Below are 14,915 nucleotides of genomic sequence, written 5' to 3'. Positions count from 1 at the left end.
AGTAATTATATATCCATGCATTTAAAGATAGAACACTCTAAAGAATATGCCAGAAGGAAAGTTCTATATGTTTTGTTGTTTAGAAGCAAAAATCAAGTTGCAGAGTAGTGGACACTTGTATAACATAAAAAAGAAAAAGTGGAAGGGAAATGAGAACAAGAGAAATAGAAGGAAAAGAAGGGAAAAAAATAAGAAATAATGTGTAAATATGTTTAATTCATATGAACATAAAAAATTATTTGCACTGGTGATCATAGGCAAGTAAGACTATAAAAGAGAAGAAAAAATTATTCATATTTGCCCAATTTTAAGCTTCACATTATATACATTGTTACATTTATCATGTTTTTAAATAAGTTCTGTTTGAGATAGGGAAGTAAAAGAAGAGTCATTCAGCATAAAGAAAAAAAAATCATGCTGTGAACAAACTTTATTTTAGAGGATACCCATAATAGTATTATATCCAAAGACCAGAAATATCAGGGAAAAAGTGTGTCCATAAAAGAGGAATTGGTTAATTCCCTACTAATTTTATTGAAATGCAATACATACAAATAATCATTATATTGAAATCTACTTTATGACATATACAGATGAATAAAAAGACTCTTAGTCAAATTTAAAAAAGTGTCTCCATCAGAGGGCAAAATATCAACAAAGTGAAAAGACAAAGCATGCAATGGAAGAAAATATTTAAAATCACAGATCTGATAAGGGGCTCATATCCAAAATACATAAAGAACTCATGCAACTTAATAACTAAGTAATTTAATAAATATATAAGTAAATAAATAAATAACCAATACAATTAAAATATGGACAGAGAAACTAAATAGATATTTTTCCAAAAAATATATACAAATGGCCAACAGGTACATGAAAAGTTTCTCAACATCACTAGTAATTGGGAAAGTGCAGATCAAAACCACAGCAATTCCTCACTCCTAAGAACTGCTATCATCAAAGAGACAAGAGATTAACAAACTTTGACCAGGGTGTTGAGAAAAGGAACACTTTTGCACTGTTAATGGGAATTCAAATTGATGCAGCCACTATAGAAAACAATGGAAGTTCCTCAAAAAAAATTAGAACTAGAACTACCATATGGTCTAGCAATCCCACTTCTAGGTATATATCGAAAGGAAATGAAAGCATGAACTCAAAAAGGTACCTGAACTCCCATGTTCAATACAGCATTCTTCACAACAGCCAAGACATTGGAAACAAACTGTTTGCCAACAAATGAGTGGATAAAGATTTGATACACATACATACACACAGAAATATTACTCAAATGTGAGAAAGAAAGAAATCCTGCCATTTGCCACAACATGATGGACCTTGAGAGCCTTATGCTAAGTGAAATAAGCCAGACAGAGAGAAACAAATACTGCATGGTATCACTTATGTAGAATCTGAAAAAAAAAATCAAACTCATGGAAACAAAAAGTAATCCCCCACAAAGATGATGTTTCAATAAAGCTGAAAAAAAAAAGATGTGAAACTTAAAATCATACAAGGATAGAAAGGGAATGAAAGTATATGCTTTAATTTTTTTTTGCTTTTTTTCAGGTTTATTAAGATATAATTGACATAAGAGAACAGTGGGGGGCGGAGCAAGATGGCGGAGGAGTAGGAGACCGGGATTTCGTCTGGTCTCAGGAATTCAGCTGACTAGGGATCAAACCAGTCTGAACACCTATGAACTCAACAGGAGATGGAAGAAGAGAGTAGCAACAACTCTCTGAACAGAGAAGCGACCACTCACTGGAAGGTAGGACATGCGGAGAAGTGAATCCGAGGCGATATTCGGGAGGATAGACGGCGGGGGAGGGGGCCTCCGCCGGCCGCTTCTGGCAAGTGATAGAGCCGCGGAGCACAAAATCGGAACTTTTAGAAGTCGGCTCCGCTGAGGGACGTCGCTCCAGTGGCTAAGCTGGGGGTGGAACCCTCCCGGGACAGTGTTCACTCAGGACCCTTGGGGTCACAGAAAGACCGGGGGAGCCTGAGTGCACCAGAGCTCCCAGGTATCGGAACGGGGAAGCCGGCTGCAGAAACAGAGCCGAGGCACGGGCTCGCAGCTTGGGGTTGCCATAAACTGTGATCCGCGGCCCAGTCGGGCCACTGCTCCTCCAGCAGGGACCCAACAGGCGGCAGATCCGGGGAGACTCCCCTTCCTTCCCGGGGAGGAGCGGTGCGGGAGCGCACCGCAGGGATCTGCTGGGTTTGGAGACTCTGCGCGGGGTCGGGTGCCAGAGATAGAAACGCTCGGTCACAGGCCGGGTGAGCACGGAGTGCGGCCGGAGACCGGGGACAAGGGAGTGACTGCTTTTCTCTGGGGGCGCACTGAGGAGCAGGGCCCCGAGTTCTCAGCTCCCCCGGGGGGAGATTGGGAGGCCACCATTTTTGCCCTAGTCCTCCAAGGCTGTATGGAGAGCTTGCAGGGAACAAAAGCTCCCGAGATCAAACCCGAGCAGCTTGCTTAGCCCGGACCGACAAGGGCGGGGCAATTCAGGCTCCGGCAAAGACATTTGGAAACCACAGCAACAGGCCCCTCCCCCAGAAGATCAGCACGAACAGCCAGCAAGCCAAGACCAAGTTTACCGAACAAGAACGGGAGAACTCCAGCTCTAGGGGAATACTGCACATAGAATTCATGGCTTTTTTTTACCATGATTCATTAGTTCATCAAAGTTAATTTTTGTTAACTGTTTTTTTTTTCTTTTTCTTTTTCCCTTTTTCAACAAACATCTTATCAATCTCTTTTAAAAAAAAAAAACAAACATTTTTTATTTTTCATTTTTAGAGTCATATTTTATCCCTTCATAGTAGTTACCCTTATTTTTGGCATATATATATATAAGTTGTTCTCTCTTTAAAATTTTGAGATACAGTTTCTTCTAACAGATCAAAATATACCCTAAATCACTAGTGTATGGCTTTGTTCTAGTCTCCTGCCTGATCACATTCTCTCCCTTTTTTTTTTTAAATCTTCTTTCTTTTTTCAAACAACTTCTTATCAAGTCCTTTTATAAAATCTTTTATAATTTTCAACTTTACAGTCATCTTCTATCCCTTCATTGTATCAACCCTTATTTTGTACATATATGTCTTTCTTCCTTTAAAATTTTAGGAGGCACTTTTTTCTAACAGACCAAAATACGCCCAAAATCTAGTGTGTGGCACTGATCTATGCACTAGCCTGATCATATTTGATCACATTCTGCTTTTTTTGTATTGTTCTGTTTTTGTTTTTATCTTTCTTTCCCTTTCTTTTCCCCTGGTTTCAGGTCTTTTCTGATTTGTATACAGTATATTTGCTGGGGACGTTGTAAACCTGTTAGCATTTTGTTCTCTCATTCATCTATTCTCCTTTGGACAAAATGACAAGACGAAAAAAATCACCTCAGCAAAAAGAACAAGAGGTAGTACCGTCAGCCAGGGACCTACTCAATACGGACATTAGTACGATGTCGGACCTAGAGTTCAGAATCATGACTTTAAAGATACTAGCTGGGCTTGAAAAAAGCGTGGAAGTTATTAGAGAAACCCTTTCTGGAGAAATAAAAGAACTAAAATCTAACCAAGTCGAAATCAAAAAGGCTATTGATGAGGTGTAATCAAAAATCGGGGCCCTAACTGCTAGGATAAATGAGGCAGAAGAGAGAATCAGTGATATAGAAGACCAAATGATGGAAAATAAAGAGGCTGAGAAAAAGAGGGAGAAACAACTACAGGATCACGAGGGCAGAATTCGAGAGATAAGTGATTCGATAAGATGAAACAACATTAGAATAATTGGGATCCCAGAAGAAGAAAGAGAGAGGGGGGGCAGAAGGTATATTGGAGCAAATAATAGCAGAGAACTTCCCTAATGTGAGGAAGGAAACAGGTATCAAAATCCAGGAGGCACAGAGAACCCCTCAAAATCAGTAAAAATAGGTCAACACCCCGACATCTAATAGTAAAACTTACGAATCTCAGAGACAAAGAGAAAATCCTGAAAGCGGCTCGGGAGAAGAGATATGTAACCTACAATGGTAAAAATATTAGATTGGCAACAGACCTATCCACAGAGACCTTGCAGGCCAGAAAGGACTGGCAAGATATCTTCACAGCACTAAACGAGAAAAATATGCAGCCAAGAATACTATATCCAGCTAGGCTGTCATTGAAAATAGAAGGAGAGATAAAAAGCTTCCAGAACAAACAAAAACTAAAGGAATTTGCAAACACGAAACCAGCCCAACAAGAAATATTGAAAGGGATCCTCTAAGCAAAGAGAGAGCCTAAAAGCAGCAAAGATCAGAAAGGAACACAGACAACATACAGTAACAGTCACCTTACAGGCAATACAATGGCACTAAATTCATACCTTTCAATAGTTACCCTGAATGTAAATGGGCTCAATGCCCCAATCAAAAGACACAGGCTATCAGATTGGATTAAAAAACAAGACCCATCCATATGCTGTCTGCAAGAGACTCATTTTAGACCCAAAGACACTCCCAGATTGAAAGTGAGGGGGTGGAAAACCATTTACCATGCTAATGGACACCAAAAGAAAGCTGGGGTGGCAATCCTTATATCAGACAAACTAGATTTTAAAACAAAGACTGTAATAAGAGATGAGGAATGACACTATATCCTACTTAAAGGGTCTATCCAACAAGAAGATCTAACAATTGTAAATATCTATGCCCCGAACATGGGAGCAGCCAATTATATAAGGCAATTAATAACAAAAGCAAAGAAACACATTGACAACAATAAGATAATAGTGGGGGACTTTAACACCCCCCACTCACTGAAATGGACAGATCATCTAAGCAAAAGATCAACAAGGAAATAAAGACTTCAAATGACACACTGGACCAAATGGACTTCACAGACATATTCAGAACATTCCATCCCAAAGCAACGGAATACACATTCTTCTCTGGTGCCCATGGAACATTCTCCAGAATTGATCACATCCTAGGTCACAAATCAGGTCTCAACCGGTACCAAAAGATTGGGATCATTCCCTGCATATTTTCAGACCACAATGCTTTAAAACTAGAACTCAATCACAAGAGGAAAGTCGGAAAGAACTCAAATACATGGAGGCTAAAGAGCATCCTACTAAAGAATGAATGGGTCAACCAGGAAATTAAAGAAGAATTAAAAAAATTCATGGAAACCAATGAAAATGAAAACACAACTGTCCAAAATCTTTGGGATACAGCAAAGGCAGTCCTGAGAGGAAAGTATATAGCAATACAAGCCTTTCTCAAGAAACAAGAAAGGTCTCAAATACACAGTCTAACCCTACACCTAAAGGAGCTAGAGAAAGAACAGCAAATGAAGCCTAAACCCAGCAGGAGAAGAGAAGTAATAAAGATCAGAGCAGAAATCAATGAACTAGAAACCAAAAGAACAGTAGAACAGATCAACGAAACTAGGAGCTGGTTCTTTGAAAGAATTAACAAGATTGATAAACCCCTGGCCAGACTGATCAAAAAGAAAAGAGAAATGACCCAAATCAACAAAATCATGAATGAAAGAGGAGAGATCACAACCAACACCAAAGAAATACAAACAATTATAAGAACATATTACGAGCAACTCTATGTCAGCAAATTAGATAACCTGGAAGAAATGGGTGCATTCCTAGAGATGTATCAACTACCAAAACTGAACCAGGAAGAAATAGAAAACCTGAACAGACCTATAACCACTAAGGAAATTGAAACAGTCATCAAAAATCTCCCAAGAAACAAAAGCCCAGGGCCAGATGGCTTCCCAGGGGAATTCTATCAGACATTTAAAGAAGAATTAATACCTATTCTTCTGAAACTGTTCCAAAAAATAGAAATGGAAGGAAAACTTCCAAATTCATTTTATGAGGCCACCATTACCTTGATCCCCAAACCAGACAAAGATCCCATCAAAAAGGAGAATTACAGACCAATATCCTTGATGAACATGGATGCAAAAATTCTCACCAAAATACAAGCCAATAGGATCCAACAGTACATTAAAAGGATTATTCCCCACGACCAAGTGGGATTTATCCCTGGGCTGCAAGGCTGGTTCAACATCTGCAAATCAATCAACGTGATACAATACATTAACAAAAGAAAGAACAAGAATCATATGATCCTCTCAATAGATGCAGAAAAAGCATTTGACAAAGTACAGCATCCTTTCTTGATCAAAACTCTTCAGAGTATAGGGATAGAGGGTACATATCTCAATATCATAAAAGCCATCTATGAAAAACCCACAGCGAATATCATTCTCAATGGGGAAAAGCTGAGAGCTTTTCCCCTAAGGTCAGGAACGCGGCTGGGATGTCCACTCTCACCACTGCTATTCAACATAGTGTTAGAAGTCCTAGCCACAGCAATCAGACAACAAAAAGAAATCAAAGGCATCCAAATCGGCAAAGAGGAAGACAAACTCTCACTCTTTGCAGATGATATGATACTGTATGTGGAAAACCCAAAAGACTCCATCTCAAAACTGCTAGAACTCATACAGGAATTCAGTAAAGTAGCAGGCTATAAAATCAATGCACAGAAATCAGTGGCATTCCTATACACCAACAACAAGACAGAAGAGAGACAAATCAAGGAGTCGATTCCATTCACAATTGCACCCAAAACCATAAGATACCTAGGAATAAATTTAACCAAAGAGGCAAAGGATCTGTACTCAGAAAACTATAAAATACTCAGGAAAGAAATTGAAGAAGACACAAAGAAATGGAAAAACGTTCCATGCTCATCGATTGGGAGAACCAACATTGTGAAGATGTCAATGCTACCTAGAGCAATCTACACATTCAATGCAATCCCCATCAAAATACCATCCACTTTTTTCAAAGAAATGGAACAAATAATCCTAAAATTTGTATGGAACCAGAAGAGACCCCGAATAGCCAGAGGAATATTGAAAAAGAAAAGCAAAGCTGGCGGCATCCCAATTCCGGACTTCTAGCTCTATTACAAAGCTGTCATCATCAAGACAGTATGGTACTGGCACAAAAACAGACACATAGATCAATGGAATAGAATCGAGAGCTCAGAAATGGACCCTCAACTCTATGGTCAACTTATCTTCGACAAAGCAGGAAAGAATGTCCAGTGGAAAAAAGACAGTCTCTTCAACAAATGGTGTTGGGAAAATTGGACAGTCTCATGCAGAAGAATGAAAGTGGACCATTTCCTTACACCACACACAAAAATAGACTCCAAATGGTTGAAAGACCTAAACGTGAGACAGGAGTCCATCCAAATCCTAAAGGAGAACACAGGTAGCAACCTCTTCGACCTCAGCCGCAGCAACTTCTTCCTAGAAACATCACCAAAGGCACAGGAAGCCGGGGCAAAAATGAACTATTGGGATTTCATCAAGATAAAAAGCTTTTGCACAGCGAAAGAAACAGTCCACAAAACCAAAAGACAACCGACAGAATGGGAGAAGATATTTGCAAATGACATATCAGTTAAAGGGCTAGTATCCAAAATCTATAAAGAACTTATCAAACTCAACACCCAAAGAACAAATAATCCAATCAAGAAATGGGCAGAAGACATGAACAGACATTTTTCCAAAGAAGACATCCAAATGGCCAACAGGCACATGAAAAAGTGCTCACCATCACTCGGCATCAGGGAAATCCAAATCAAAACCTCAATGAGATACCACCTCACACCCGTCAGAATAGCTAAAATTAACAAGTCAGGGAACGACAGATGTTGGCGGGGATGCGGAGAAAGGGGAACCCTCCTACACTGTTGGTGGGAATGCAAGCTGGTGCAACCCCTCTGGAAAACAGTATGGAGGTTCCTCAAACAGTTGAAATTAGAGCTACCATTCGATCCAGCAATTGCACTACTGGGTATTTACCCCAAGGATACAAATGTAGGGATCCGAAGGGTTATGTGCACCCCAATGTTTATAGCAGCAATGTCCACAATAGCCAGACTGTGAAAAGAGCCAAGATGTCCATCAACAGATGAATGCATAAAGAAGAAGTGGTATATATACACAATGGAATATTATGCAGCCATCAAAAGGAATGAGATCTTGCCATTTGCAACGACGTGGATGGAACTGGAGGGTGTTATGCTGAGTGGAATAAGTCAATCAGAGAAAGACATGTATCATATGACCTCACTGATATGAGGAATTCTTAATCTCAGGAACAAACTGAGGGTTGCTGGAGTGGTCGGGGGTGGGAGGGATGGGGTGGCTGGGTGATGGACCTTGGGGAAGATATGTGCTACGGTGAGCGCTGTGAATTGTGCAAGACTGTTGAATCACAGATCTGTACTTCTGAAACAAATAATGCAACATATTTTAAGAAAAAAGAAAAAGAAGAAGATAGCAGGCGAGGAAGAATGAAGGGGAGTAAGTCAGAGTGGGAGACGAACCAGGAGAGATGATGGACTCTGAAAAACAAACTGAGGTTTCTGGAGGGGAGGAGGGTGGGGGGATGGGTTAGCTTGGTGATGGGTATTGAGGAGGGCACATTCTGCATGGAGCACTGGGTGTTATGAACAAACAATGAATCATGGAACAGTACACCAAAACAAATTATGTAATGTATGATGATTAACATAACAATAAAAAATTTAAAAAAAAGATATAATTGACATAAGACATTTTGTAAGTTTAAGGTGTACAATATGTTAATTTGATATATTTATATATTGCAAGATGATTCCCACTATGAAGTTAATATCTCATCCCATTACATAATTATAATTTCTGTTTAATCAGAACATTTAAGATCTACTATCTTAGCAACTTTTTAATATATAATATCTGTATTATACTACAGTATCATTAACTATAATCACCATGCTGTTACATTAGATTTACAGAATTTGGGGCACCTGGGTGGCTCAGTTGTTAAGCGTCTGCCTTCGGGTCGGGTCATGATCCCACGGTCCTGGGATTGAGCCCCACGTTGGGTTCCCTGCTCAGCAGGAGGCCTGCTTCTCCCTCTCCCACTCCCCCTGCTGTGTTCCCTCTCTCTGTCTCTCTCTCTGTCAAATAAATAAATAAAATCCTTAAGATTTTATTTATTTGAGAGAGAGAATGAGATAGAGAGAGCATGAAATGGGGGAGGGTCAGAGGGAGAAGCAGCCTCCCTGCTGAGTAGGGACCCCCCCCCCCCATGCCGGACTTGATCCCGGGACTCCAGGATCATGACTTGAGCCGAAGGCAGTTGCTTAACCAACTGAGCCACCCAGGTGCCCATAAATAAAAGCTTTAAAAAAAAAAGATTTACAGAATTTATTTCTTAAAACTGGAAGTTTGTACCCTTTGACCAACATCTCTCCATTTCCTCCATACCACAGGCCCTGGTAGCCACAATTCTGCTTGCCATTTCAATTAGTTTGGCTTTTTTTTCTTTCTGGAACACTATGCAGCAGTTTTTTTTTTTCTTCCAACTTTTTTCTTTTTTAATTCAAGTTAGTTAATTTAGTGTAGTATTGGTTTCATGAGTAGAATTTAGTAATTCATCACCTACATACAACAACCAGTGTTCATCACAAGAGCCCTCCTTAATGCCCATCATCCATTAGGCAATCCCCCCACCCACTTCCCCTCCAGCAACCCTCAGTTTGTTCTCTGTAATTAAGAGTCTCATATGGTTTGCCTCCCTCTCTGTTTTTATCTTATTTTCCTCCCCTTCCCCTATGTTCAACTGTTTTACTTCTTAAATTTCACATGAGTGAAATCTTATGGTATCTTTTCTTTCTCTGATTGACTTATTTCACTTAACATAATACTCTCTAGCTCCATCCACATTGGTGAAAATGGCAAGGTTTCTTTTTCTTTCTTTTTTTTTTTTTGCTGAGTAATATTCCATTGTACATATATATGCCACTTCTTTATCCATTAATCAGTCGATGGACATTGGGCTCTTTCCATAATTTGGCTATTGTTGATAGTGCTGCTATAAACGTTGGGATGCAGTCAAAAATACGGACCCTTCAAGTCAGTATTTTTGTGTCCTGTGGATAAATACCTAGTAGTGCAATTGCTAAGTCATAGGGTAGTTATATTTTTATCTTGAGGAACTTACTGTTTTCGAGAGTGGCTGCACTAGTTTGCATTCCTACCATTACTATAAGAGGGTTTCCCTTTCTCCACATCCTCGCCAGTATCTGTTGTTCTGAGTTGTTAATTTTAGCCATTCTGACTGGTGTGAGGGGGTATCTCATTGTGGTTTTGATTTGTATTTTTCTGATGATGAGTGATTTTGAGCAATTTTTCATGTGTCTATTAGCCATTTATATGTCCTCTTTGGATAAATGTCTGTGCATGTCTTCTGTCCATTTCTTAACTGGATTATTTATTTTTTGGGGTGTTGAGTTTTAGTAAATTCTTTACATATTTTGGATACTAGCCCTTTACCTAATATGCTATTTGCAAATATCTTCTATTCCATAGGTTGCCTTTTAGTTTTGTTTCCTTCACTGTGCTGAAGTTTTTATTTTGATGAAGTCCTAATAGTTCATTTTTGCTTTTCTTTCCCTTACCTCCAGAGATGTGTCAAGTAAGAAGTTGTTATGCCTGAGGTCAAAGAGGTTGCTACCTGTGTTCTCCTCTAGGATTTTTATGGTTTCAGGTCTCACATTTAGGTCTTTCATCCATTTTGAGTTTATTTTTTTGTATGGTGTAAGAAAGTTGCCCACTTTTATTCTTCTGCATGTGGCTGTCCAATTTTCCCAACTCCATTTGTTGAACAGACTGTCATTTTTCCATCGGATATTCTTTCCTGTTTTGTTAAAGATTAATTGACCATATAGTTGTTGGTCTATTTCTGGATTCTCTATTCTGTTCCACTGACCTATGTGCCAGTTTTGGTACCCGGACCATACTGTCTTGATGATTACAGCTTTGTAATACAGCTTGAAGTCCAGAATTGTGATGCCTCCTGCTTTGCTTTTCTTTTTCAACATTACTTTGACTATTTGGGGTCTTTTATGGTTCCATACAAATTTTAGAATTGTTTGTTCTAGCTCTGTGAAAACTGCTGGTGGTTATTTTCATAGGAATTGCTTTGAATGTGTAGATTGCTTTGCGTAGTATAGACATTTTAACAATATTTGTTCTTCCAATCCATGAGCATAGAATGTTTTTCCATTTCTTTGTGTCTTCCTCAATTTCTTTCATAAATGTTCTATAGTTTTCAGAGTTTTACAGATCTTTCAGCTCTTTGGTTAGGTTTGTTCTTAGGTATCTTATGGTTTTTGGCACAATTATAAATGGGATTGATTCCTTGATTTCTCTTTCTGCTGCTCCATTGTTGGTGCATAGAAATGCAACAGATGTATGTTGGTTTTATATCCTGTGACTTTGCTGAATTCATCAGTTCTATATCAGTTCTTCATCAGTTCTAGCAATTTTTTGGTGGAGTCTTCCAGGTTTTCTACATAGAGTATCACATCATCTGTGAAGAGTGAATGTTTGATTTCTTCCTTCCAGTTTGGATGCATTTTATTTCTTTTTGTTGTCTGATTCCTGAGACTAGGACTTCCAGTACTATATTGAACAACAGTAGTGAGAGTGAATATCCCTACTGTGTTCCTTACCTTAGCGGGAAAGCTCTCAGTTTTTCCCCACTGAGGATGATATTAGCTGTGGGTCTTTCATATATGGCACTTACTATGTTGAGGTATATTCTCTCTATCCTTACATGGTGGAGGGTTTTTTCAAGAAAGAATGCTGTGTCTTGTCAAATGCTTTTTCTGCATCTGTTGAGAGGATCATATGGTTCTTATTCCTTCCTTTATTAATGTGGTGTATTACATTGATTGATTTGCAGATATGGAACCACCCTAGCAGCCCAGGAATAAATCCTACTTGACCATGGTAAATAATTCTTTTAATGTACTGTTGGATTTGATTTGCTCTGTATTTTATTGAGAATTTTTGCATCCATGTTCATGAGGGATAATGGTCTGTAATTCTTTTTATTGAGATCTCTGTCTGGTTTTGGAATCAAGGTGATACTGCCCTCATAGAATGAGTTTGGAAGTTTTCCTTCTGTTTTTTTTTTTTTTTTTTTTTTGAACCGTTTCAGAATTGGCATTAACTCTTCTTTAAATGTTTGGTAGACTTCTCCTGGGAAGCCATCTGGCCTTGGGCTCTTGTTTGTTGGGAGAATTTTAATTACTGATTCAATTTCTTTGCTGGTTATGTGTCTGCTCAAATTTTTCTTTCTGTTTCAGTTTTTGTAGTTTATATGTTTCTAGGAGTTTATCCATTTCTTCCAGATTGCCCAATTAGTTGGCATATAATTGTTCATAATAGTCTTCTAATTGTTTGTATTTCCTTGGTGTTGGTTGTGATCTCTCCTCTTTCATTCCTGATTTTATTTATTTGGGTCCTTTCTCTTTTCTTTCTGATAAATCTAGCTAATGGTTTATCAATTTAGTTAATTCTTTCAGAGAACCAGCTCCTAGTTTCATTGATTTGTTCTACCTTTTTTTTAATTCCTATATCATTGATTTCTGCTCTAATCTTTATTATTTTCCTTCTTATGCTGGCTTTAGGCTTTATTTTGCTGTTCTTTTTCCAGCTTCTTTAGGTATAAGGTTAGGTTGTATATTTGAGATTTTTCTTGCTTCTCTAGGAAGGCCTATCTGTATTGCTATGTACTTCCCTCTTATGTCTGCCTTTGCTGCATCCCAAATGTTTTGGACTATCACGTTTTCATTTTCATTTGCTTCCATGTATTTTTTTATTTCTTCTTTAATTTCCTCATTAACCCATTCATTCCTTAGTAGGATGTTCTTTAACCTCCATTTATTTGTGATCTTTCCAAATTTTTTCTTGTGGTTTACTTCAAGTTTCATAACATTGTGGTATGAAAATAGGCATGGTATGATCTCTGTCTTTTTGTATTTGTTGAGGGCTGATTTGTGACCCAGTATGTGTTCTTTTCTGGATAATATTCCATGTGCACTTGAGAAGAATGTGTATTCTGCTGCTTCAGGATGAAATACTCTGAATATATCTGTTAAGTCCATCTGGTTCACTGTGTCATTCAAAGCCATTGTTTCCTTGATCTTCTGCTTAAATGATTATCCACTGCTTTAAGTGGGGTGTTAAAGTCCCTTACTATTTTTGTATTATTATCAATAAGTTACTTTATGTTTGTCATTAATTGTTTTATATATATGGGTTCTTCCAAGATGGAAGCATAAATATTTACAATTGTTAGACTTTCTTGTTGGATAGACCCCTTTATTATCATATAGTGTCCTTCTTCATCTCTTGTTATAGTCTTTGGTTTAAAATCTACTTTGTATGATTTAAGTATGGCTACTCTAGCTTTCTTTCAATGTCCGTTAGCATGATAAATTTTCCTCCACCCCCTCACTTTCAATATGGAGGTGACTTTGGGTCTAAAATGAGTCTCTTCTAAGCAACATATTGATGGGTATTTTTTTTTTCCATCCATTCTGATATGCTATGTCTTTTGTTTGGAGCATTTTGTCCATTTCCATTCAGAGTAATTACTGAAAGATATGAATTTAGTGCCATTGTATTACCTGTAAAATCCCTATTCCTGTAGGTTGTCTCTGTTCCTTTCTAGTCTTTGTTGCTTTTGGTCTCTTTCCTGCTCAAAGGGTCCCCTTTAATTTTTCTTGCAGAGCTGGTTTAGTGTTTGCCAACTCCTTTAGTTTTTGCTTGTCTTGGAAACTCTTTATCTCTCCTATTCTGAATGACAGCCTTGCTGGATAAAATATTCTTGGCCACATATTTTTCCCATTTAGCACTTTAAATATATCAAGTTACTCCCTTCTGGCCTGCCAAATTTCTCTGGACATGTCTGTACTAACCTTATGTGTCTACCCTTGTAGCTTAAGGACATTTTGTCCTAGCTGCTTTCAGAATTCTCTCTTTATCTTTGTATTTTGCAACTTTCACTATGATATGTCCTGGTTTTGACCTGTCTTTGTTGATTTGGTGTGAATTTTCTATGCCTCCTGGACTTCAATGCCCATTTCCTTCCCCAGATTGGGAAAGTTCTCAGCTATAATTTGTTCAAATAAACCTTCTCCCTATTTTTCTCACTCTTCCTTTTCTGGGTCTCCTATGATATGGGTATTATCATGCTTTGTGGAATCGCTGAGTTCCCTAAGCCTACATTGGTGATCTAATAGTTTTCTTTCCCTCTTTCTTTCAGCTTCTCTATTTTCCATAATTTTATCTTCTATATCACCTATTCATTCTATTTATTCCTCTGCATCTTCCATCCTCGTTGTGATTACATCTAGTCAATTTTGCATCTCAGTTGTAACATTTTTTTTTAATTTCCACCTGACTAGTTTTTAGGTCTTTTCCCTTTGCAATAAGGGTTTTTCTGGTGTCTTCTATGCTTCTTTCAAGCCCAGATAGTATTCTTATGGCTATTGTTCTAAATTCTTGTTCAGATATATTGTTTTTATCTGTTTTGAGCAAATCCCTGGCTATAATTTCTTCTTGATCTTTCTTTTAAGAAGAATGTCTCTGTTTTGTCATTTTGTCCTGGTTTCTGTCTTTTGCATGTTATGAAAGCTTGTTAAATTTCCTGCTCCTGAGAGTAATGCTATATTAGGAAGGGGTCATATACTGTCCAGGGCTTCATACTACAGGAATTGTTTCTAGTGTATGCTGTATACACTCTGTTGTGTTTTGGCTGCTCTTTCCCACAGGTCTGTCCTTGCAGAGCTCCTCTTCGTTTGCAGTGGGAAGTGTTTTGACCTTTAACCAGGTGTTCTTTGATTTGTTTATTAAAATAAGCCTTAAAAAAAAGCTGATACAAAAGAAAAAAGAAAAAAGGAAAGGGAACAAAACAAACAAAAAACTATAAACCTGATTCCAAAGAAAAAGAAAGAAAGACGAAAGAAAGAAAGAAA

General features: G+C 38.1%; 1 protein-coding gene across 2 annotated transcripts in view; it reads right to left on the bottom strand.

Annotated features, from left to right (window-relative positions):
* The window catches only part of KLRK1 (killer cell lectin like receptor K1), a 264,238-nt gene that overhangs the window by 240,419 nt on the left and 8,904 nt on the right, over positions 1-14,915 (bottom strand). The window lies entirely within an intron of this gene.

The sequence above is a fragment of the Callorhinus ursinus genome, unplaced genomic scaffold (genome assembly GCF_003265705.2).
Source record: "Callorhinus ursinus isolate GAN/ISIS: 27379988/994484 unplaced genomic scaffold, GSC_fseal_2.0 scaffold27, whole genome shotgun sequence".
In the NCBI taxonomy this organism is placed as follows: Eukaryota; Metazoa; Chordata; class Mammalia; order Carnivora; family Otariidae; genus Callorhinus; species Callorhinus ursinus.
The sequence above is the reverse complement of the archived record's forward strand: the minus strand, read 5'-3'. Positions and strand labels throughout refer to the sequence as shown.